General features: G+C 48.8%; 1 long non-coding RNA gene across 2 annotated transcripts in view; it reads left to right on the top strand.

The window, feature by feature from the left end:
• The first annotated feature begins 10,765 nt into the window (after positions 1-10,765).
• The window catches only part of LOC130297772 (uncharacterized), an 82,143-nt gene continuing 67,107 nt past the window's right edge, over positions 10,766-25,801 (top strand). Inside the window, exons 1-2 of one of the 2 annotated variants that reach the window (XR_008849681.1) lie at positions 10,766-10,829; positions 24,052-24,156. This is a non-coding gene — a long non-coding RNA (uncharacterized LOC130297772). Of the gene's footprint in view, positions 10,830-24,051; positions 24,215-25,801 lie in introns of both variants that reach the window. The other variant, XR_008849680.1, reaches the window with a different exon arrangement.

Consider the following 25,801-nt stretch of genomic DNA (forward strand, 5'->3'; position numbering starts at 1 on the left):
ACCCCCCCTCTCTCTCTTCCCCATAGGTATAGGCAGTTACCCCCCCTCTTTTCCCCATAGGAATAGGCAGTTACCCCCCCTCTCTTCCCCATAGGAATAGGCAGTTACCCCCCCTCTCTCTCTTCCCCATAGGAATAGGCAGTTACCCCCCCTCTCTCTCTTCCCCATAGGTATAGGCAGTTACCCCCCCCCCCTCTCTCTTCCCCATAGGTATAGGCAGTTACCCCCCCCCCCCTCTTCCCCATAGGTATAGGCAGTTACCCCCCCCCCTCTTCCCCATAAGTATAGGCAGTTACCCCCCCCCCCCTCTTCCCCATAGGTATAGGCAGTTACCCCCCCCCTCTTCCCCATAGGTATAGGCAGTTACCCCCCCCTCTCTCTTCCCCATAGGTATAGGCAGTTACCCCCCTCTCTCTTCCCCATAGGTATAGGCAGTTACCTCCCCCCCTCTCTCTTCCCCATAGGTATAGGCAGTTACCCCCCCCTCTTCCCCATAGGTATAGGCAGTTACCCCCCCCCCCTCTTCCCCATAGGTATAGGCAGTTACCCCCCCCCCCCCTTCTTCCCCATAGGTATAGGCAGTTACCCCCCCCCCCTCTTCCCCATAGGTATAGGCAGTTACCCCCCCCCCTCTCTCTTCCCCAAAGGTATAGGCAGTTACCCCCCCCCCCTTCTTCCCCATAGGTATAGGCAGTTACCCCCCCCCCCTCTTCCCCATAGGTATAGGCAGTTACCCCCCCTCTCTTCCCCATAGGTATAGGCAGTTATCTCCCCCCCTCTCTCTTCCCTATAGGTATAGGCAGTCCCCCCCCTCTCTCTTCCCTATAGGTAAAGGCAGTTACCTCCCCCCCTCTCTTCCCCATAGGTATAGTAAGTTACCCCCCCCCTCTCTCTTCCCCATAGGTATAGTAAGTTACCCCCCCTCTCTCTTCCCCATAGGTATAGGCAGTTACCCCCCCCCCTCTCTTCCCCATAGGTATAGGCAGTTACCCCCCCCCCCTCTCTTCCCCATAGGTATAGGCAGTTACCCCCCCCCTCTCTCTTCCCCATAGGTATAGGCAGTTACCCCCCCCTCTCTCTTCCCCATAGGTATAGGCAGTTACCCCCCCTCTCTCTTCCCCATAGGTATAGGCAGTTACCCCCCCCCCCCCCTCTCTCTTCCCCATAGGTATAGGCAGTTACCTCCCCCCCCTCTCTCTTCCCCATAGGTATAGGCAGTTACCCCCCCTCTCTCTCTTCCCCATAGGTATAGGCAGTTACCCCCCCCCCCTCTCTCTTCCCCATAGGTATAGGCAGTTACCCCCCCTCTCTTCCCCATAGGAATAGGCAGTTACCCCCCTCTCTTCCCCATAGGAATAGGCAGTTACCCCCCCTCTCTCTCTTCCCCATAGGTATAGGCAGTTACCCCCCCTCTCTTCCCCATAGGAATAGGCAGTTACCCCCCCTCTCTTCCCCATAGGAATAGGCAGTTACCCCCCCTCTCTCTCTTCCCCATAGGAATAGGCAGTTACCCCCCCTCTCTCTCTTCCCCATAGGTATAGGCAGTTACCCCCCCCCCTCTCTCTTCCCCATAGGTATAGGCAGTTACCCCCCCCCTTCTTCCCCATAGGTATAGGCAGTTACCCCCCCCCCCTCTTCCCCATAGGTATAGGCAGTTACCCCCCCCCCCTCTTCCCCATAGGTATAGGCAGTTACCCCCCCCCTCTTCCCCATAGGTATAGGCAGTTACCCCCCCTCTCTCTTCCCCATAGGTATAGGCAGTTACCCCCCCTCTCTCTTCCCCATAGGTATAGGCAGTTACCTCCCCCCCTCTCTCTTCCCCATAGGTATAGGCAGTTACCCCCCCCTCTTCCCCATAGGTATAGGCAGTTACCCCCCCCCCCTCTTCCCCATAGGTATAGGCAGTTACCCCCCCCCCCCCTTCTTCCCCATAGGTATAGGCAGTTACCCCCCCCCCCCTCTTCCCCATAGGTATAGGCAGTTACCCCCCCCCCTCTCTCTTCCCCAAAGGTATAGGCAGTTACCCCCCCCCCCTTCTTCCCCATAGGTATAGGCAGTTACCCCCCCCCCCCTCTTCCCCATAGGTATAGGCAGTTACCCCCCCTCTCTTCCCCATAGGTATAGGCAGTTATCTCCCCCCCTCTCTCTTCCCTATAGGTATAGGCAGTCCCCCCCCCTCTCTCTTCCCTATAGGTAAAGGCAGTTACCTCCCCCCCTCTCTTCCCCATAGGTATAGTAAGTTACCCCCCCCCCTCTCTCTTCCCCATAGGTATAGTAAGTTACCCCCCCTCTCTCTTCCCCATAGGTATAGGCAGTTACCCCCCCCCTCTCTTCCCCATAGGTATAGGCAGTTACCCCCCCCCCCTCTCTTCCCCATAGGTATAGGCAGTTACCCCCCCCCTCTCTCTTCCCCATAGGTATAGGCAGTTACCCCCCCCTCTCTCTTCCCCATAGGTATAGGCAGTTACCCCCCCCCCCTCTCTCTTCCCCATAGGTATAGGCAGTTACCTCCCCCCCCTCTCTCTTCCCCATAGGTATAGGCAGTTACCCCCCCTCTCTCTCTTCCCCATAGGTATAGGCAGTTACCCCCCCCCCTCTCTCTTCCCCATAGGTATAGGCAGTTACCCCCCCCTCTCTTCCCCATAGGAATAGGCAGTTACCCCCCCTCTCTTCCCCATAGGAATAGGCAGTTACCCCCCCTCTCTCTCTTCCCCATAGGTATAGGCAGTTACCCCCCCCTCTCTTCCCCATAGGAATAGGCAGTTACCCCCCCTCTCTTCCCCATAGGAATAGGCAGTTACCCCCCCTCTCTCTCTTCCCCATAGGTATAGGCAGTTACCCCCCCCCTCTCTCTTCCCCATAGGTATAGGCAGTTACCCCCCCCTTCTTCCCCATAGGTATAGGCAGTTACCCCCCCCCCTCTTCCCCATAGGTATAGGCAGTTACCCCCCCCCCTCTTCCCCATAGGTATAGGCAGTTACCCCCCCCCCTCTTCCCCATAGGTATAGGCAGTTACCCCCCCCCCTCTTCCCCATAGGTATAGGCAGTTACCCCCCCTCTCTCTTCCCCATAGGTATAGGCAGTTACCCCCCCTCTCTCTTCCCCATAGGTATAGGCAGTTACCTCCCCCCCTCTCTCTTCCCCATAGGTATAGGCAGTTACCCCCCCCTCTTCCCCATAGGTATAGGCAGTTACCCCCCCCCCCCTCTTCCCCATAGGTATAGGCAGTTACCCCCCCCCCTTCTTCCCCATAGGTATAGGCAGTTACCCCCCCCCCCTCTTCCCCATAGGTATAGGCAGTTACCCCCCCCCCTCTCTCTTCCCCAAAGGTATAGGCAGTTACCCCCCCCCTTCTTCCCCATAGGTATAGGCAGTTACCCCCCCCCCCTCTTCCCCATAGGTATAGGCAGTTACCCCCCCCCTTCTTCCCCATAGGTATAGGCAGTTACCCCCCCCCCCTCTTCCCCATAGGTATAGGCAGTTACCCCCCCTCTCTTCCCCATAGGTATAGGCAGTTATCTCCCCCCCTCTCTCTTCCCTATAGGTATAGGCAGTCCCCCCCCCCTCTCTCTTCCCTATAGGTAAAGGCAGTTACCTCCCCCCCTCTCTTCCCCATAGGTATAGTAAGTTACCGCCCCCCTCTCTCTTCCCCATAGGTATAGTAAGTTACCCCCCCTCTCTCTTCCCCATAGGTATAGTAAGTTACCCCCCCTCTCTCTTCCCCATAGGTATAGGCAGTTACCCCCCCCCCTCTCTTCCCCATAGGTATAGGCAGTTACCCCCCCCCCTCTCTTCCCCATAGGTATAGGCAGTTCCCCCCCCCCTCTCTCTTCCCCATAGGTATAGGCAGTTCCCCCCCCCCTCTCTCTTCCCCATAGGTATAGGCAGTTCCCCCCCCCCTCTCTCTTCCCCATAGGTATAGGCAGTTCCCCCCCCCCTCTCTCTTCCCCATAGGTATAGGCAGTTCCCCCCCCCCTCTCTCTTCCCCATAGGTATAGGCAGTTCCCCCCCCCTCTCTCTCTCTTCCCCATAGGTATAGGCAGTTCCCCCCCCCTCTCTCTCTCCCCCATAGGTATAGGCAGTTCCCCCCCCCCTCTCTCTATCTTCCCCATAGGTATAGGCAGTCCCCCCCCCCTCTCTCTTCCCCATAGGTATAGGTATAGGCAGTCCCCCCCCCCCCTCTCTCTCTCTTCCCCATAGGTATAGGCAGTTCCCCCCCCTCTCTCTCTCTTCCCCATAGGTATAGGCAGTTCCCCCCCCCCCCTCTCTCTTCCCCATAGGTATAGGCAGTCCCCCCCCCTCTCTCTCTCTTCCCCATAGGTATAGGCAGTTCCCCCCCCCCCCTCTCTCTTCCCCATAGGTATAGGTATAGGCAGTCCCCCCCCCCCTCTCTCTCTCTTCCCCATAGGTATAGGCAGTTCCCCCCCCTCTCTCTCTCTTCCCCATAGGTATAGGCAGTTCCCCCCCCCCTCTCTCTTCCCCATAGGTATAGGCAGTTCCCCCCCCTCTCTCTCTCTTCCCCATAGGTATAGGCAGTTCCCCCCCCCCTCTCTCTCTCTTCCCCATAGGTATAGGCAGTTCCCCCCCCCTCTCTCTCTCTTCCCCATAGGTATAGGCAGTCCCCCCCCCCCCTCTCTCTTCCCCATAGGTATAGGCAGTCCCCCCCCCCTCTCTCTCTCTTCCCCATAGGTATAGTAAGTTACCTCCCCCCCCTCTCTCTTCCCCATAGGTATAGGCAGTCCCCCCCCCCCCTCTCTCTTCCCCATAGGTATAGGCAGTTACCCCCCTCCCTCTCTCTTCCCCATAGGTATAGTAAGTTACCTCCCCCCCCTCTCTCTTCCCCATAGGTATAGGCAGTTACCCCCCCTCTCTCTCTTCCCCATAGGTATAGGCAGTTACCCCCCCCCCCTCTCTCTTCCCCATAGGTATAGGCAGTTACCCCCCCCCACCCTCTTCCCCATAGGTATAGGCAGTTACCCCCCCCCCCTCTTCCCCATAGGTATAGGCAGTTACCCCCCCCCCCTCTCTCTTCCCCATAGGTATAGGCAGTTACCCCCCCCCCTCTCTCTTCCCCATAGGTATAGGCAGTTACCCCCCCCCTCTCTCTTCCCCATAGGTATAGGCAGTTACCCCCCCCTCTCTCTTCCCCATAGGTATAGGCAGTTACCCCCCCCCTCTCTCTTCCCCATAGGTATAGGCAGTTACCCCCCCCCTCTCTCTTCCCCATAGGTATAGGCAGTTACCTCCCCCCCCTCTCTCTTCCCCATAGGTATAGGCAGTTACCTCCCCCCCCTCTCTCTTCCTCATAGGTATAGGCAGTTACCCCCCCCTCTCTCTCTTCCCCATAGGTATAGGCAGTTACCCCCCCCCCTCTCTCTTCCCCATAGGTATAGGCAGTTACCCCCCCTCTCTTCCCCATAGGAATAGGCAGTTACCCCCCCTCTCTTCCCCATAGGAATAGGCAGTTACCCCCCCTCTCTCTCTTCCCCATAGGTATAGGCAGTTACCCCCCCTCTTTTCCCCATAGGAATAGGCAGTTACCCCCCCCTCTCTTCCCCATAGGAATAGGCAGTTACCCCCCCTCTCTCTCTTCCCCATAGGAATAGGCAGTTACCCCCCCTCTCTCTCTTCCCCATAGGTATAGGCAGTTACCCCCCCCCTCTCTCTTCCCCATAGGTATAGGCAGTTACCCCCCCCCCCTTCTTCCCCATAGGTATAGGCAGTTACCCCCCCCCCCTCTTCCCCATAGGTATAGGCAGTTACCCCCCCCCCCCTCTTCCCCATAGGTATAGGCAGTTACCCCCCCCCCTCTTCCCCATAGGTATAGGCAGTTACCCCCCCTCTCTCTTCCCCATAGGTATAGGCAGTTACCCCCCTCTCTCTTCCCCATAGGTATAGGCAGTTACCTCCCCCCCTCTCTCTTCCCCATAGGTATAGGCAGTTACCCCCCCCTCTTCCCCATAGGTATAGGCAGTTACCCCCCCCCCCTCTTCCCCATAGGTATAGGCAGTTACCCCCCCCCCTTCTTCCCCATAGGTATAGGCAGTTACCCCCCCCCCTCTTCCCCATAGGTATAGGCAGTTACCCCCCCCCCTCTCTCTTCCCCAAAGGTATAGGCAGTTACCCCCCCCCCCCCCCTTCTTCCCCATAGGTATAGGCAGTTACCCCCCCCCCCTCTTCCCCATAGGTATAGGCAGTTACCCCCCCTCTCTTCCCCATAGGTATAGGCAGTTATCTCCCCCCCTCTCTCTTCCCTATAGGTATAGGCAGTCCCCCCCCTCTCTCTTCCCTATAGGTAAAGGCAGTTACCTCCCCCCCTCTCTTCCCCATAGGTATAGTAAGTTACCCCCCCCCTCTCTCTTCCCCATAGGTATAGTAAGTTACCCCCCCTCTCTCTTCCCCATAGGTATAGGCAGTTACCCCCCCCCCCTCTCTTCCCCATAGGTATAGGCAGTTACCCCCCCCCCTCTCTTCCCCATAGGTATAGGCAGTTACCCCCCCCCTCTCTCTTCCCCATAGGTATAGGCAGTTACCCCCCCCCTCTCTCTTCCCCATAGGTATAGGCAGTTACCCCCCCCTCTCTCTTCCCCATAGGTATAGGCAGTTACCCCCCCCCTCTCTCTTCCCCATAGGTATAGGCAGTTACCTCCCCCCCCTCTCTCTTCCCCATAGGTATAGGCAGTTACCTCCCCCCCCTCTCTCTTCCCCATAGGTATAGGCAGTTCCCCCCCCTCTCTCTCTCTTCCCCATAGGTATAGGCAGTTACCCCCCCCCTCTCTCTTCCCCATAGGTATAGGCAGTTACCCCCCCCTCTCTCTTCCCCATAGGTATAGGCAGTTACCCCCCCCCTCTCTCTTCCCCATAGGTATAGGCAGTTACCTCCCCCCCCTCTCTCTTCCCCATAGGTATAGGCAGTTACCTCCCCCCCCTCTCTCTTCCCCATAGGTATAGGCAGTTACCCCCCCCTCTCTCTCTTCCCCATAGGTATAGGCAGTTACCCCCCCCCCCTCTCTCTTCCCCATAGGTATAGGCAGTTACCCCCCCTCTCTTCCCCATAGGAATAGGCAGTTACCCCCCCTCTCTTCCCCATAGGAATAGGCAGTTACCCCCCCTCTCTCTCTTCCCCATAGGAATAGGCAGTTACCCCCCCTCTCTCTCTTCCCCATAGGAATAGGCAGTTACCCCCCCTCTCTCTCTTCCCCATAGGTATAGGCAGTTACCCCCCCCCCTCTCTCTTCCCCATAGGTATAGGCAGTTACCCCCCCCCTTCTTCCCCATAGGTATAGGCAGTTACCCCCCCCCCCTCTTCCCCATAGGTATAGGCAGTTACCCCCCCCCCCTCTTCCCCATAGGTATAGGCAGTTACCCCCCCCCCTCTTCCCCATAGGTATAGGCAGTTACCCCCCCTCTCTCTTCCCCATAGGTATAGGCAGTTACCCCCCTCTCTCTTCCCCATAGGTATAGGCAGTTACCTCCCCCCCCTCTCTCTTCCCCATAGGTATAGGCAGTTACCCCCCCCCTCTTCCCCATAGGTATAGGCAGTTACCCCCCCCCCTCTTCCCCATAGGTATAGGCAGTTACCCCCCCCCCCCTTCTTCCCCATAGGTATAGGCAGTTACCCCCCCCCCCTCTTCCCCATAGGTATAGGCAGTTACCCCCCCCCCCCTCTCTCTTCCCCAAAGGTATAGGCAGTTACCCCCCCCCCCCTTCTTCCCCATAGGTATAGGCAGTTACCCCCCCCCCCCTCTTCCCCATAGGTATAGGCAGTTACCCCCCCTCTCTTCCCCATAGGTATAGGCAGTTATCTCCCCCCCTCTCTCTTCCCTATAGGTATAGGCAGTCCCCCCCCCTCTCTCTTCCCTATAGGTAAAGGCAGTTACCTCCCCCCCTCTCTTCCCCATAGGTATAGTAAGTTACCCCCCCCCCCCTCTCTCTTCCCCATAGGTATAGTAAGTTACCCCCCCTCTCTCTTCCCCATAGGTATAGGCAGTTACCCCCCCCCCCCTCTCTTCCCCATAGGTATAGGCAGTTACCCCCCCCCCCCCCTCTCTTCCCCATAGGTATAGGCAGTTACCCCCCCCCTCTCTCTTCCCCATAGGTATAGGCAGTTACCCCCCCCTCTCTCTTCCCCATAGGTATAGGCAGTTACCCCCCCCCCCTCTCTCTTCCCCATAGGTATAGGCAGTTACCTCCCCCCCCTCTCTCTTCCCCATAGGTATAGGCAGTTACCCCCCCTCTCTCTCTTCCCCATAGGTATAGGCAGTTACCCCCCCCCCCTCTCTCTTCCCCATAGGTATAGGCAGTTACCCCCCCCTCTCTTCCCCATAGGAATAGGCAGTTACCCCCCCCTCTCTTCCCCATAGGAATAGGCAGTTACCCCCCCTCTCTCTCTTCCCCATAGGTATAGGCAGTTACCCCCCCCTCTCTTCCCCATAGGAATAGGCAGTTACCCCCCCTCTCTTCCCCATAGGAATAGGCAGTTACCCCCCCTCTCTCTCTTCCCCATAGGTATAGGCAGTTACCCCCCCCCTCTCTCTTCCCCATAGGTATAGGCAGTTACCCCCCCCTTCTTCCCCATAGGTATAGGCAGTTACCCCCCCCCCCCTCTTCCCCATAGGTATAGGCAGTTACCCCCCCCCCTCTTCCCCATAGGTATAGGCAGTTACCCCCCCCCCCTCTTCCCCATAGGTATAGGCAGTTACCCCCCCCCTCTTCCCCATAGGTATAGGCAGTTACCCCCCCTCTCTCTTCCCCATAGGTATAGGCAGTTACCCCCCCTCTCTCTTCCCCATAGGTATAGGCAGTTACCCCCCTCTCTCTTCCCCATAGGTATAGGCAGTTACCTCCCCCCCTCTCTCTTCCCCATAGGTATAGGCAGTTACCCCCCCCCTCTTCCCCATAGGTATAGGCAGTTACCCCCCCCCCCTCTTCCCCATAGGTATAGGCAGTTACCCCCCCCCTTCTTCCCCATAGGTATAGGCAGTTACCCCCCCCCCCCCTTCCCCATAGGTATAGGCAGTTACCCCCCCCCCCTCTCTCTTCCCCAAAGGTATAGGCAGTTACCCCCCCCCCTTCTTCCCCATAGGTATAGGCAGTTACCCCCCCCCCCTCTTCCCCATAGGTATAGGCAGTTACCCCCCCTCTCTTCCCCATAGGTATAGGCAGTTATCTCCCCCCCTCTCTCTTCCCTATAGGTATAGGCAGTCCCCCCCCCCTCTCTCTTCCCTATAGGTAAAGGCAGTTACCTCCCCCCCTCTCTTCCCCATAGGTATAGTAAGTTACCCCCCCCCTCTCTCTTCCCCATAGGTATAGTAAGTTACCCCCCCCCTCTCTCTTCCCCATAGGTATAGTAAGTTACCCCCCCTCTCTCTTCCCCATAGGTATAGGCAGTTACCCCCCCCCCCCTCTCTTCCCCATAGGTATAGGCAGTTACCCCCCCCCCCTCTCTTCCCCATAGGTATAGGCAGTTCCCCCCCCCCTCTCTCTTCCCCATAGGTATAGGCAGTTCCCCCCCCCCCTCTCTCTTCCCCATAGGTATAGGCAGTTCCCCCCCCCCCCTCTCTCTTCCCCATAGGTATAGGCAGTTCCCCCCCCCCTCTCTCTTCCCCATAGGTATAGGCAGTTCCCCCCCCCTCTCTCTCTCTTCCCCATAGGTATAGGCAGTTCCCCCCCCCCTCTCTCTCTCCCCCATAGGTATAGGCAGTTCCCCCCCCCCCTCTCTCTATCTTCCCCATAGGTATAGGCAGTCCCCCCCCCCTCTCTCTTCCCCATAGGTATAGGTATAGGCAGTCCCCCCCCCCCTCTCTCTCTCTTCCCCATAGGTATAGGCAGTTCCCCCCCCTCTCTCTCTCTTCCCCATAGGTATAGGCAGTTCCCCCCCCCCTCTCTCTTCCCCATAGGTATAGGCAGTTACCCCCCCCCTCTCTCTCTCTTCCCCATAGGTATAGGCAGTTCCCCCCCCCCTCTCTCTTCCCCATAAGTATAGGTATAGGCAGTCCCCCCCCCCCCTCTCTCTCTCTTCCCCATAGGTATAGGCAGTTCCCCCCCCCCCCCTCTCTCTTCCCCATAGGTATAGGCAGTTCCCCCCCCTCTCTCTCTCTTCCCCATAGGTATAGGCAGTTCCCCCCCCCCCTCTCTCTCTTCCCCATAGGTATAGGCAGTTCCCCCCTCTCTCTCTCTTCCCCATAGGTATAGGCAGTTCCCCCCCCCCTCTCTCTCTCTCTCTTCCCCATAGGTATAGGCAGTCCCCCCCCCCCCCTCTCTCTTCCCCATAGGTATAGGCAGTCCCCCCCCCCCTCTCTCTCTCTTCCCCATAGGTATAGTAAGTTACCTCCCCCCCCCTCTCTCTTCCCCATAGGTATAGGCAGTCCCCCCCCCCCCCCCCTCTCTCTCTTCCCCATAGGTATAGGCAGTTACCCCCCTCCCTCTCTCTTCCCCATAGGTATAGTAAGTTACCTCCCCCCCTCTCTCTTCCCCATAGGTATAGGCAGTTCCCCCCCCTCTCTCTTCCCCATAGGTATAGGCAGTTACCCCCCCCCCCTTTCTCTCTTCCCCATAGGTATAGGCAGTTACCCCCCTCCCCCCTCTTCCTCATGGAATTGGGGTGGGGGGGGGGAATTGCCACAGGGGAATTGGGGTGGAATTCAGAGACACACACTGACACACACATAACAGACACTTACCTACTACCGCAGCACCTCTCCAGTCTCCTCTCAGTCTCGGGCCGGCGAGTGACGTGACGTCCTGCGCGGGTCTGCGGAGTGACGTCACTTCCGCAACGTCCCTCCGCAGATCCAGCCGCCCGGCCGCACAGCATCGCACAGTGCCAGGTAAGGTTATAGACTGGGACAGCCTCAGAGTCGGGTGCTGTGCTGAGCGGCATGGTGCGGGCGTGTGTCCCGCTCAGCGGCGCCGCTTTTTTAGGTTAGTGTGTGATGACATTGCATGGCCGGTGTTTTTATCCAAACTTACCGGCACAGCCCGGGATCTGAATGAAAATACCGGCTGTACCGGTAGGGTGTTAACCTTTGACCTGTAATCACGAGCGAGGTGTTTTATAACCCATTGCATTTGTACAGCAGGTTTCACACATATTTTCTGTGATTTCACTGTATTTTTGCAGTTATTGTCTAAAATTGCTGTAAGAAACAACCTTTTTTACAATTACTGTTCACGGCCACATTTTTGGGAAAATCACAGCAAAAACAGAAAACACAAATGTGAACACAGTTTAAGGGGAGGTGTATAACTACTATATCAGTGGTACTTACCCTTGTTGGAGGTACTGAACCCCACCAGATTCATATGCGCATTCACCCAACCCCTCTTAATTGGAAAAATAAAATATGGCAGGTAGTGTTCCCCCACATTAGGCCGGCAGTATGTTCCCCCACATTAGGCCGGCAGTATGTTCCCCCACATTAGGCCGGCAGTACAGTTCCCCCACATTAGGTAGGCAGTATGTTCCCCCACATAAGGTGCAATATAGTCCCCCCACATTAGGCCAGCAGTATGTTCCCCCACATTAGGTAGGCAGTACAGTTCCCCCACATTAGGCCGGCAGTATGTTCCCCCACATTAGGCCGGCAGTATGTTCCCCCACATTAGGCCGCCAGTATGTTCCCCCACATTAGGCCGCCAGTATAGTTCCCCCACATTAGGCCGGCAGTATGTTCCCCCACATTAGGCCGGCAGTATGTTCCCCCACATTAGGCCGGCAGTATGTTCCCCCACATTAGGCTGGCAGTATGTTCCCCCACATTAGGTTGGCAGTATAGTTCCCCCACATTAGGTAGGCAGTACAGTTCCCCCACATTAGGTTGGCAGTATGTTCCCCCACATTAGGCCGGCAGTATGTTCCCCCACATTAGGCCGGCAGTATGTTCCCCCACATTAGGCCGGCAGTATGTTCCCCCACATTAGGTTGGCAGTATGTTCCCTCACATTAGGCCGGCAGTATGTTCCCCCACATTAGGTAGGCAGTACAGTTCCCCCACATTAGGTTGGCAGTATGTTCCCCCACATTAGGCCGGCAGTATGTTCCCCCACATTAGGCCAGCAGTATGTTCCCCCACATTAGGTAGGCAGTACAGTTCCCCCACATTAGGTAGGCAGTACAGTTCCCCCACATTAGGTTGGCAGTATGTTCCCCCACATTAGGCCGCCAGTATAGTTCCCCCACATTAGGCCGGCAGTATGTTCCCCCACATTAGGCCGGCAGTATGTTCCCCCACATTAGGCCGGCAGTATGTTCCCCCACATTAGGCTGGCAGTATGTTCCCCCACATTAGGCTGGCAGTATGTTCCCCCACATTAGGTTGGCAGTATGTTCCCTCACATTAGGCCGGCAGTATGTTCCCCCACATTAGGTAGGCAGTACAGTTCTCCCACATTAGGTTGGCAGTATGTTCCCTCACATTAGGCCGGCAGTATGTTCCCCCACATTAGGTAGGCAGTACAGTTCCCCCACATTAGGTTGGCAGTATGTTCCCCCACATTAGGCCGGCAGTATGTTCCCCCACATTAGGCCGGCAGTATGTTCCCCCACATTAGGCCGGCAGTATGTTCCCCCACATTAGGCCGGCAGTATGTTCCCCCACATTAGGCCGGCAGTATGTTCCCCCACATAAGGCCGGCAGTATGTTCCCCCACATAAGGCTGGCAGTATGTTCCCCCACATTAGGTTGGCAGTATAGTCCCCCACATTAGGTGCAATATAGTCCCCCACGTTAAGATGGCAGTATGTTCCCCCACATTAGGTGCAATATAGTCCCCCACATTAGGTTGGCAGTATGTTCCCCCACATTAGGCCGGCAGTATGTTCCCCCACATTAGGTAGGCAGTACAGTTCCCCCACATTAGGTTGGCAGTATGTTCCCCCACATTAGGCCGGCAGTATGTTCCCCCACATTAGGTTGGCAGTACAGTTCCCCCACATTAGGTTGGCAGTATGTTCCCCCACATTAGGCCGGCAGTATGTTCCCCCACATTAGGCCGGCAGTATGTTCCCCCACATTAGGCCGGCAGTATGTTCCCCCACATTAGGTTGGCAGTATGTTCCCTCACATTAGGCCGGCAGTATGTTCCCCCACATTAGGTAGGCAGTACAGTTCCCCCACATTAGGTTGGCAGTATGTTCCCCCACATTAGGCCGGCAGTATGTTCCCCCACATTAGGCCGGCAGTATGTTCCCCCACATTAGGTAGGCAGTACAGTTCCCCCACATTAGGTTGGCAGTATGTTCCCCCACATTAGGCCGGCAGTATGTTCCCCCACATTAGGCCGGCAGTATGTTCCCCCACATAAGGCCGGCAGTATGTTCCCCCACATAAGGCTGGCAGTATGTTCCCCCACATTAGGTTGGCAGTATAGTCCCCCACATTAGGTGCAATATAGTCCCCCACGTTAAGATGGCAGTATGTTCCCCCACATTAGGTGCAATATAGTCCCCCACATTAGGCCGGCAGTATGTTCCCCCACATTAGGCTGGCAGTATAGTCCCCCACATTAGGTGCAATATAGTCCCCCACGTTAAGCTGGCAGTATGTTCCCCCACATTAGGCCGGCAGTATGTTCCCCCACATTAGGCTGGCAGTATAGTCCCCCACATTACGTTGGTAGTATAGTTCCCCCACATTAGGTGCAGTATGTTCCCCCACATTAGGTGCAGTATGTTCCCCCACATTAGGTGCAGTATGTTCCCCCACATTAGGTGCAGTATAGTTCCCCCACATTAGGTGCAGTATGTTCCCCCACAGACATACAGCCTCCAGCCATACAATATGGCTGGAGGCTGTATGCTTGTGTGCTGCCCCACTTCAGTGTTCCGATCACCGCTCCTCGGGTCCGGCCATAGCAGGACCGGAGGATCACTGGTCGGAACGTCCTTGTTGCTTCTTCCTGCTCCTCCACGCTCCGTTGTCATAGGCGCACAAATGGTACGTCAGTGATGTCCATGCATGCGCTAGCTCCCAGCGGTCCCTGCGTTTTTAAAGTAAAAGCGGGGCCACAGGGACTTAACAGAGGCGTCCCTGTGTTCCGAAAGCATGTTTTGGAACACAGGGATGTGCCGAGGCAAAAACACCTGGTGGGCCTCCCCGCCGAACCCCCGAGACTGACTCACCGAACCCCTGGGGTTTGATCAAACCTAGGTTCAGAACCACTGTACTATATATTCTGATCCCATAGAGATAGAAGCAACAGTATATAGATAGAGCTGGAGGGGAGGTGTATAACTACTATATATTCTGATCCCATAGAAATAGCAGCAGCAGTATATAGATAGAGCTGGGGGAGATGTATAACTACTATATATCCTGATTCCACAGAGATAGCAGCAGTATACAGATAGAGCTGGGGGTGTATAACTACTATATATTCGGATCCCATAAAGAAAGCAGCAGCAGTATACAGATAGAGCTGGAGGGTAGGTGTATAACTACTATATATTCTGATCCCATAGAGATAGAAGCAGCAGCAGTATACAGATAGAGCTGGGAGGAGGTGTATAGCTACTATACGTTCTGATCCCATTGAGATAGCAGCAGCAGTATACAGATAGATCTGGAGGGGAGGTGTATAACTACTATATATTCTGATCTCACAGAGATAGCAGCAGCAGTATACAGATAGAGCTGGGGTGGCGGGAGTGTATAACTAATATATATCCTGATCTCATAGAGATAGCAGCATTATACAGGTAGAGCTGGAGGGGTATCCCGATACCATAGAAATAGCAGCAGTATACAGATAGAGCTGGAGGGAAGGTGTATAAATGTTATATATTCTGATCCCATCGAGATAGCAGCAGCAGTATATAGATAGAGCTGGAGAGGAGGTGTATACTACAGCTCCCTATATACAAGAATATAGCTACTATAATACTGTTCCTATTTACAAGAATATAACTACTGTATATCCTGATCCCATAGAGATAGCAGCAGCAGTATACAGATAGAGCTGGGGGGTGTATAACTACTATATATCCTGATCCCATAGAGATAGCAGCAGCAGTATACAGATAGAGCTGGGAGTATAACTACTATATATCCTGATCCCATAGAGATAGCAGCAGCAGTATACAGATAGAGCTGGGGGGTATAACTACTATATATCCTGATCCCATAGAGATAGCAGCAGCAGTATACAGATAGAGCTGGGGGGTGTATAACTACTATATATCCTCATCCCATAGAGATAGCAGCAGTATACAGATAGCTCGAAGGGAAGGAATTTAACCAGTGGCGTTGCTAGAGTTGGTGTCACCCGGTGCGGTAGAAAATGGTGTCACCCCATACCTACCCCCTCCCCCCAGTAAGTTTTTAGCCTGTTGTGACAGACACCACTGTTGTAGCGCATTGTGAGAAATTCCAGTATAATAATCAGATATACCAGTTGCCACAGAATAGGAAAGTGTTAAAGAAGTTTTCACTATTGAAATATACAGCTCACAGAATTACTTAAAGGGGTACTCCACTGGAAAACATTTTCTTTTATATGAACTGGTGCCAGAAAGTTAAACAGATTTTTAAATTACTTCTATTTAAAATCTTAATACTTACAGTACTTATAAGCTGGTGTATGCTCCACAGGAAGTTGTGTAGTTCTTTCCAGTCTGACCACAGTGCTATTTGCTGACACCTCTGTCCATGTCAGGAACTGTCCAGAGCAGGATAGGTTTGCTATGGGGATTTACTCCTACTATGGACAGTTCTTGACATGGACAGAGGTGTCAGCACAGAGCACTGTGGTCAGACAGAAAAGAAATTAAAAAAGAAAATAACTTCCTGTGAATCGCTTATACAGCAGCTAATAAGTACTGGAAGGATTAAGATTTTTAAATAGAAGTAATTTACAAATCTGTTTAACTTTGTAGCACCAGCTGATTACATTTTTTTTTCCAGTAGAGTACCCCTTTATGCAGTGGTGAAGTTATGCTGGGAGTTGTAGTTTCACTGACCTAACTGTAGAACTGACAAGTGACTACAGCTCTGATAGGACACAGAGAGGAGAATGTACAATGATATCAGTGACTACAGGTGACGTCTTCTCTACAGTGAGGAGAATACACAATGATATCAGTGATTACAGGTGATGTCTTCTCAATAGTGAGGAGAATACACAATGATATCAGTGACTACAGGTGACGTCTTCTCTATAGTGAGGAGAATACACAATGATATCAGTGACTACAGGTGACATCTTCTCCATAGTGAGGAGAATATACAATGATATCAGTGACAACAGGTGACGTCTTCTCTATAGTGAGGAGAATACACAATGATATCAGTGACTACAGGTGACATCTTCTCCATAGTGAGGAGAATATACAATGATATCAGTGACTACAGGTGACGTCTTCTCTATAGTCTTCCCTTATCTAATTCAGATGGTACATACCGCCAGGACTTGTTCCAGCTAAAACTTCTCTCTGCAGAATGTGACGCCCAGACGTCTCCTCACTCTGTCAGCGCATTCTCATCCTCTATATGAAAACAATTATTATTATAAACCTGACAGACACTGTATCCTCTAAATATAATACTACTATACACTATACTCTTTGATTATAAACCTTCCGTACAGTATACCCACTGAATATAATACTACCACACACTGTACATTCTGAATATAATACCAACACATACTGTACACTCTGAATATAAATCTGCCACATACTGTACCCCTGAATATAATACTGCCACACACTGTACCCTCTGAATATAATACTACCACATACTGTACCCCTGAATATAATACCGCCACACACTGTACCCTCTGAATATAATACTACCACAAACTGCGCCCTCTGAATATAATACTACCACAAACTGCGCCTTCTGAATATAAATCTGCCACATACTGTACCCTCTAAATATAAATCTGCCACCTACTGTACCCTCTAAATATAAATCTGCCACATACTGTACCCCTGAATATAAATCTGCCACATACTGTACCCTCTGAATATAATACTACCACATACTGTACCCCTGAATATAATACCGCCACATACTGTACCCTCGGAATATAATACTACCACCCACTGCGCCCTCTGAATATAATACTTAGAGATGAGCAAAATACAGTAAATTCAAATTGTCACAAACTTCTCTGTACGGCAGTTGATGACTTTTCCTGCATAAATGAGTTCAGCTTTCCGGTGCTCCCGTGGGCTGGAAAAGGTGGATACAGTCCTAGGAGACTCTTTCCTAGGAATGTATCCACCTTTTCCAGCCCACCGGAGCACCTGAAGGCTGAACTAATTTACGCAGGATAAGTCATCAACTGCCGAGCCGAGAAGTTCGTGACAAATCGAATTTACTGTAAGTTCGCTCATCTCTAATAATACTACCACAAACTGCGCCCTCTGAATATAATACTACCACAAACTGCGCCCTCTGAATATAACATTGCCATACAGTGCACCCTCTGAATATAATACCACAACCAAAGTAACACCCCTCAACATCCGTTAGCTGATGCTATTACCACGGGAGGGGGGTATTGGTGGTGTTGCTAGTGGATGATGGGGGTGCTACTACTGGGGAGGTGTTGCTGGAGGATGATGAGGATGCTACTGGCCATCCCCCCTGGCAGTATCACCCCCATCATCCATCGGCAGGATCATCCTCCTGGCAGGAGCACCGCCATCATCCACCATCAGGATATGTTGATGGAGGTGCTGCTGGGGGGGGGGTGTTGCTGGTGGATGATGAGAGTGCTACTGCCAGGGGGGGAGCATTAGGTAGGCAGCAGTGCCCCCACATTAGGTAGGTCGCAGTTTCCCCACATTAGGTAGCATCTATTCCCCACATTAGGCAGCATAGATTCCCTACATTTGGTACCAGTTCCCCCACATTAGGTAGGTACCAGTTCCCCCACATTAGGTAGCAATTTCCCCACATTAGGTAGCACAGCTTCCCCACATTAGGTAGCACAGATTCCCCACATTCGGTAGCACAGATTCCCCACATAAGGTAGCATAGACTCCCCACATAAGGTAGCACAGATTCCCCACATTAGGTAGCATAGACTCCCCACATTAGGTAGCATAGACTCCGCAAATTTGTAGTAGTTTCCCCACATTAGGCCACAGGCTCCCTTGCAGGTTCCCCACAATGGGTCAAAGTCTCCCCACAATAGATTGCTGGTTATACCCCCCCCCCCCCCACACACACACACAAAATAAACACATACAACACAGAGACAAACACACACACAGTCAGAGAGACACACACTCAGACAGACACACACACAGAGTCACACACACACAGAGTCACACAAACACACACAGTCACACACAAGCATAGATAGAGACAGACAGAGAGACAGACACACACACTCACCCATCCAGCGCAGCGCTCCTTCTCACCGGGCGCCGTGCGAGTGACGTAACTCACGTCCTCCTGCGCGGCCATGCGGTGTGACGTCAGGCCGGCGCAGACGTGGAAGCGGAGGACGGGCACAGTGCTGGTGAAGGTGAGGGGGGGGGGGTGATGACGGTCGGGTGCACAGTGAAGGTGAAAGAGGGGGTTTGCTGACGGACGGGCGCACCGCACACACAGCGCGGGGGGGGGGGGGTCGTGCTGACGGATGGGAGGCCGGCCGGGCACAGATGGGGGGGGGGGGTGCTGCGGAGCGTCTTGGTGTCACCCCATCAGGTTGGTGTCACCCGGTGCGGGCCGCACCCCCCGCACCCGGGTCGCAACGCCACTGAATTTAACTACTATATATTCGTATCCCATAGAGATAGCAGCAGTATACAGATAGAGCTGGATTGGAGGTGTATAACTACTATATATTCGGATCCCATAGAGATAGCAGCAGTATACAGATAGAGCTGGATTGGAGGTGTATAACTACTCTATATCTCTATATTCCGATCCCGTAGAGATCACAGCAGTATACAGATTGAGCTATAGGGGAGGGGTCTGAGAGCTAGCAGGAAGTCAGCTGACCCAGGACTAACCACTTCCTCTGCCATATTAAACACTGAAGGTCAGACTGGTGATCACATGACCTATTTACAGCAACGAGATGCATAGATAAAAATGGCGCTGTAGGACTAGTAATAGTGACTGTGCTTTAAGACTAACCTCTAATGCATGGCAGCTGCAACACTACAACTCCCAGCATGCCCGGACAGCTTTTGACTGTCCGGGCATGCTGGGAGTTGTAGTTTTGGAACAAGGGAGACACCTTGGTTGGGAAATACTGCCCTAATTGTGACTTGGTGGGAGGAGGATATTGAGTTTTGCTTTGGTGAGATAATTTGCATTTGCAATACCAGACATGACCACGGACAAGAGTGGCGCTGTTTTTGGACAAGAATATCAGCCCGTCTTTTTGTGTGATCGTATACAGGCTGTCACTAAAAAAGGTGTCCTAATTATATCACAAGATTCTGTTTGGCTTCGACTTGTGGGAAATGTTCAGGGATTTACATTCTGCCAAATATCAAGATATTAATGTAACAGCAAATGGAGCCAGATGGGACGATGATGTCATGACGTGGGCTCAGCGCAAGGATGAAGGGGTTTACACAGGACTGCACCAGATAAAATACCGCAATATCATCACAGGGCGGAATACAACTTCAGGTTTACGGGAATCTGGGAAATTTCACAGCTCATTTACAATATATTCCTATCCTTAGGGGGCAGTATTATAGTAGTTATATTCTTGTATATAGGAGCAGTATTATAGTAGTTATATTCTCGTACAAAGGAGCAGTATTATAGTAGTTATATTCTTGTATATAGGAGCAGTATTATAGTAGTTATATTCTTGTATATAGGAGCAGTATTATAGTAGTTATATTCTTGTATATAGGAGCAGTATTATAGTAGTTATATTCTTGTATATAGGAGCAGTATTATAGTAGTTATATTCTTGTATATAGGAGCAGTATTATAGTAGTTATATTCTTGTATATAGGAGCAGTATTATAGTAGTTATATTCTTGTATATAGCAGCAGTATTATAGTACTTATATTCTTGTATATAGGAGGCAGTATTATAGTAGTTATATTCTTGTATATAGGAGCAGTATTATAGTAGTTATATTCTTGTATATAGGAGCAGTATTATAGTAGTTATATTCTTGTATATAGGAGCAGTATTATAGTAGTTATATTCTTGTATATAGGAGCAGTATTATAGTAGTTATATTCTTATATATAGGAGCAGTATTATAGTAGTTATATTCTTATATATAGGAGCAGTATTATAGTAGTTATATTCTTGTATATAGGAGCAGTATTATAGTAGTTATATTCCTGTATATAGGAGGCAGTATTATAGTAGTTATATTCTTGTATATAGGAGGCAGTATTATAGTAGTTATATTCTTGTATATAGGAGGCAGTATTATAGTAGATATATTCTTGTATATAGGAGCAGTATTATAGTAGTTATATTCTTGTATATAGGAGCAGTATTATAGTAGTTATATTCTTGTATATAGGAGCAGTATTATAGTAGTTATATTGTTGTATATAGGAGCAGTATTATAGTAGTTATATTCTTGTATATAGGAGCAGTATTATAGTAGTTATATTCGTGTACATAGGAGCAGTATTATAGTAGTTATATTCTTGTATATAGGAGCAGTATTATAGTAGTTATATTCTTGTATATAGGAGCAGTATTCTAGTAGTTATATTCTTGTATATAGGAGCAGTATTATAGTAGTTATATTCTTGTATATAGGAGCAGTATGATAGTAGTTATATTCTTGTATATAGGAGCAGTATTATAGTAGTTATAGTCTTGTATATAGGAGCAGTATTATAGTAGTTATATTCTTGTATATAGGAGCAGTATTATAGTAGTTATATTCTTGTATATAGGAGCAGTATTATAGTAGTTATATTCGTGTACATAGGAGCAGTATTATAGTAGTTATATTCTTGTATATAGGAGCAGTATTCTAGTAGTTATATTCTTGTATATAGGAGCAGTATTCTAGTAGTTATATTCTTGTATATAGGAGCAGTATTATAGTAGTTATATTCTTGTATATAGGAGCAGTATGATAGTAGTTATATTCTTGTATATAGGAGCAGTATTCTAGTAGTTATATTCTTGTATATAGGAGCAGTATTATAGTAGTTATATTCTTGTATATAGGAGCAGTATGATAGTAGTTATATTCTTGTATATAGGAGCAGTATTATAGTAGTTATATTCTTGTATATAGGTGCAGTATTATAGTAGTTATATTCTTGTGTATATAAGAGCAGTATTATAGTAGTTATATTCTTGTATATAGGAGCAGTATTATAGCAGTTATATTCTTGTATATAGGAGGCAGTATTATAGTAGTTATATTCTTGTGTATAGGAGCAGTATTATAGTAGTTATATTCTTGTGTATATAAGAGCAGTATTATAGCAGTTATATTCTTGTATATAGGAGGCAGTATTATAGTAGTTATATTCTTGTACATAGGAGCAGTATTATAGTAGTTATATTCTTGTATATAGGAGGCAGTATTATAGTAGTTATATTCTTGTATATAGGAGCAGCATTATAGTAGATATATTGTATATAGGAGCAGTATTCTAGTAGTTATATTCTTGTATATAGGAGCAGTATTCTAGTAGTTATATTCTTGTATATAGGAGCAGTATTATAGTAGTTATATTCTTGTATATAGGAGCAGTATGATAGTAGTTATATTCTTGTATATAGGAGCAGTATTCTAGTAGTTATATTCTTGTATATAGGAGCAGTATTATAGTAGTTATATTCTTGTATATAGGAGCAGTATGATAGTAGTTATATTCTTGTATATAGGAGCAGTATTATAGTAGTTATATTCTTGTATATAGGTGCAGTATTATAGTAGTTATATTCTTGTGTATATAAGAGCAGTATTATAGTAGTTATATTCTTGTATATAGGAGCAGTATTATAGCAGTTATATTCTTGTATATAGGAGGCAGTATTATAGTAGTTATATTCTTGTGTATAGGAGCAGTATTATAGTAGTTATATTCTTGTGTATATAAGAGCAGTATTATAGCAGTTATATTCTTGTATATAGGAGGCAGTATTATAGTAGTTATATTCTTGTACATAGGAGCAGTATTATAGTAGTTATATTCTTGTATATAGGAGGCAGTATTATAGTAGTTATATTCTTGTATATAGGAGCAGCATTATAGTAGATATATTGTATATAGGAGCAGTATTATAGTAGTTATATTCTTGTATATAGGAGGCAGTATTATAGTAGTTATATTCTTGTATATAGGAGGCAGTATTATAGTAGTTATATTCTTGAATGTAGGTGCAGTATTATAGTAGTTAGATTCTTGTGTATGTAAGAGCAGTATTATAGTAGTTATATTCTTGTATATAGGAGCAGTATTATAGCAGTTATATTCTTGTATATAGGAGGCAGTATTATAGTAGTTATATTCTTGTGTATAGGAGCATTATTATACTAGTTATATTCTTGTATATAGCAGCAGTATTATAGTAGTTATATTCTTGTATATGGAAGCAGTATTATAGTAGTTATATTCTTGTATATAGGAGCAGTATTATAGTAGTTATATTCTTGTATATAGGAGCAGTATTATAGTAGTTATATTCTTGTATATAGGAACAGTATTAGAGTAGTTATATTCTTGTATATAGGAGCAGTATTATAGTAGTTATATTCTTGTATATAGGAGCAGTATTATAGTAGTTATATTCTTGTATATAGGAGCAGTATTATAGTAGATATATTGTTGTATATAGGGGCAGTATTATAGTAGTTATATTCTTGTACATAGGGGGCAGTATTATAGTAGTTATATTCTTGTACATAGGGGGCAGTATTATAGTAGTTATATTCTTGTACATAGGGGGCAGTATTATAGTAGTTATATTCTTGTATATAGGAGCAGTATTATAGTAGTTATATTGTTGTATATAGGAGCAGTATTATAGTAGTTATATTCTTGTATATAGGAGCAGTATTATAATAGATATATTGTTGTATATAGGGGCAGTATTATAGTAGTTATTTTCTTGTACATAGGGGGCAGTATTATAGTAGTTATATTCTTGTACATAGGGGGCAGTATTATAGTAGTTATATTCTTGTACATAGGGGACAGTATTATAGTACTTTCTCCAACTTCATCTTTTTAGGGAATGTAAAGAGTCCCCATACACATTACATAGTCGGTCACACCTTGTCTGTCTGGACGATGGATTATTTTTTATCTCTTCTTCAGGACTCCCCTCAGGCCAGTTTCAATAGACATATGTCCTTGGTGGTGTTAGACTATGACCATCTTTGCAGTAAGTGGCACAAATAGTTGGTGGGGACTGGTTCCTTTAGGACTCTACGGCTCCCATTCCTTCCCGGTCTACTTGTTGGCATTCAGTGTGGTTGCTATAGTTATTATGAACAATGGTTGACCCGCAGCCCAATTCTGCACCCATCGCTGGAATATCTGTCCCAGCAACCTGGTCATGGTGAGAAGATAAATGGCGGCTTCCTATTGCTGAATTCTCGGATGAGACATAAATCAGGTGGAATATTTGTGCTGTGTACACATGGGAGACAATAGTGCCGGCTTCGCTTCACACATAGTTGGCGCCATCTTTATATCAATTCCAGGGACGTTGGGCCGCCGACCTGATGGATCGCCTACTGTTCCGGAATTAGAGTTGAGACTTCTCATGGGTTTTCTAGGACTATAATATGTTTGGCCTATCAGTATCTGATCGGTGAAGGTCCAACTAGAGCAAACACCATGTCCCCTTTATATTTCTGACAGTGCCATCCACATTGTTGTGGCTGTTCTTGGTACTGCAGCTGAGATTCATTCACTTGCATGGGATGGAGCTACTATGAGCTGCCTATAGCAGGTGCAGAGGGTGTGGTTGCACAAGGACCCTGAAGCCTGAGGGGGCCCATTAGGCCCTTTTTTTTTTCTATATAAGAATATCAGTATCATATGTGAAGCATTATTGTTGGACGCCCTATTACAGATTTTGCATTGGGGCCCCACATTTTTATGTTACGCCTCTTCTCTCTTTTAGGTTCTCCAATGCTGCAGAAGGTTCCCTCCGGTCTCAGGGTCCGGGGCCATTGTAACCTCTGAACCCCCTATAGGCAAGAAGAGGATTCCAGTGCTTTCACTTATGGTATTAAAAGGGTAACTTCTTTATTCACAACTTCAAAACAGCGTAGAACACAGCACAGGTAATACCAACGCATTTCAGGCACATCCGACCCTTCCGATCAAGGCTCATGAACCCCATAGATTTCTAACTGGAGTATCAGAATCAAAGTCCTCCAACCACAAGATGGCAGTGTTGTACGGCCACTATACTACTGTCAGCATGACCTCCAGCAGCCAAAAACATGGGAAAGGGTGTCTTGGTACCATTTATATTTCCTCCAAAGCAACATTTTGCCGGATATACAACCCAAAGCCAACTCCCAGAGATCCATGCATATTGAACCATATTATAGAATAATATTCACATTGCCGTTAGAAGTCCGTTGGAATGATGGGAGTTTAACTGAGAAAAGAATAGCGCAAGCACAATTTTTTTTCTCACTAAACTCCGGTAAATCCTACTGGATCCCCGACGGATCCCATACAAGTCAATGGATCTGTCGGGACCTGGTGGAGTCCGTTGTGCTCTGACCCGTTTTTGAGGCTGTCAGGCGGAAAAAAAAAGCCGAATGGGCCCTTAATGGGACGTAGCAGAACGCCAATGTGAACTTAGCCTTACTTTGCAATTCCCCCATCCGCACCCTACAAATCAACTCCCCCCCCCCCCTCACAAATGGCATTTTCTTTCCTTTTATCTAACAATAAGCACGAATAAATAAGAGTAAAAAAAAAGGTGCTCTTTCCATTAGTTGTCCTATCTATTGCTGAGGGTTCATAATGAAAGAAAAAAATGAAATAAATAATCATAGTAAATACACAAATAAAACGATGAAAAAAAAAATGTGAAATAAAAAGAATCCTTTTAACAACAGAAAAAATTGTAAAAAAGGAAATTATTGTTTTTTTTCCCCCAAAAGCTAAACGGGTTATCCAGGAAAAAAACTTATATATATATAGGAATATGCAAAGCAGCTCATTACACCACCTTATTCAGGTAGTGTTCCCTGGTATCAGCTTAGCTCCTGTTAAGGAATATGAAAAGCTGATCGGGATTTATGCCAAGCCAGACTTCTTCCCAAAAGGAAAGTTTCTACCCATCTGCAGACAGCTGATTCGTGGTTTTTGCCCCTCGTCAGTACAGAGCAGGGTGATCTGGCTTGGCTGGGGGTAAGAGGCCTGAGAGCAGCTAAAGGGGATGAGTATTTATCTCAGGGAGAGATTACCACTCCTGGTATGACAGAGCTTCATAAGGCCATTTTGCACTCCGCATACCCGCGGAGTGCAAACTGGCCTTATGGAGCTCCGTCATACCAGGAGTGGTAATCTCTCCCTGAGATAAATACTCAATATATATATATATATATATATATATATCTCAACTGGCTCCAGAAACAGATTTGTAAATGACTTCTATTGAAATGTTTTTAATCCGTTCAGTACTTATGAGCTGCTGAAGTTGAGTTGTTCTTTTCAGTGCTCTCTGATGACACCTGTCTCGGGAACTGTCCAGAGTAGAAGCAAATCCCCATAACAAACCTCTTCTACTCTGTGCAGTTCCCGAGACAAGCAGAGATGTCAGCAGAGAGCACTGTTGCCAGACAGAAAAGAACAACTCAACTTCAGCAGCTCATAATTATTGGAAGCTTTAAGATTTTTCAATAGAAGTA

Source organism: Hyla sarda, chromosome 13 (assembly GCF_029499605.1).
Source record: "Hyla sarda isolate aHylSar1 chromosome 13, aHylSar1.hap1, whole genome shotgun sequence".
Lineage (NCBI taxonomy): Eukaryota > Metazoa > Chordata > Amphibia > Anura > Hylidae > Hyla > Hyla sarda.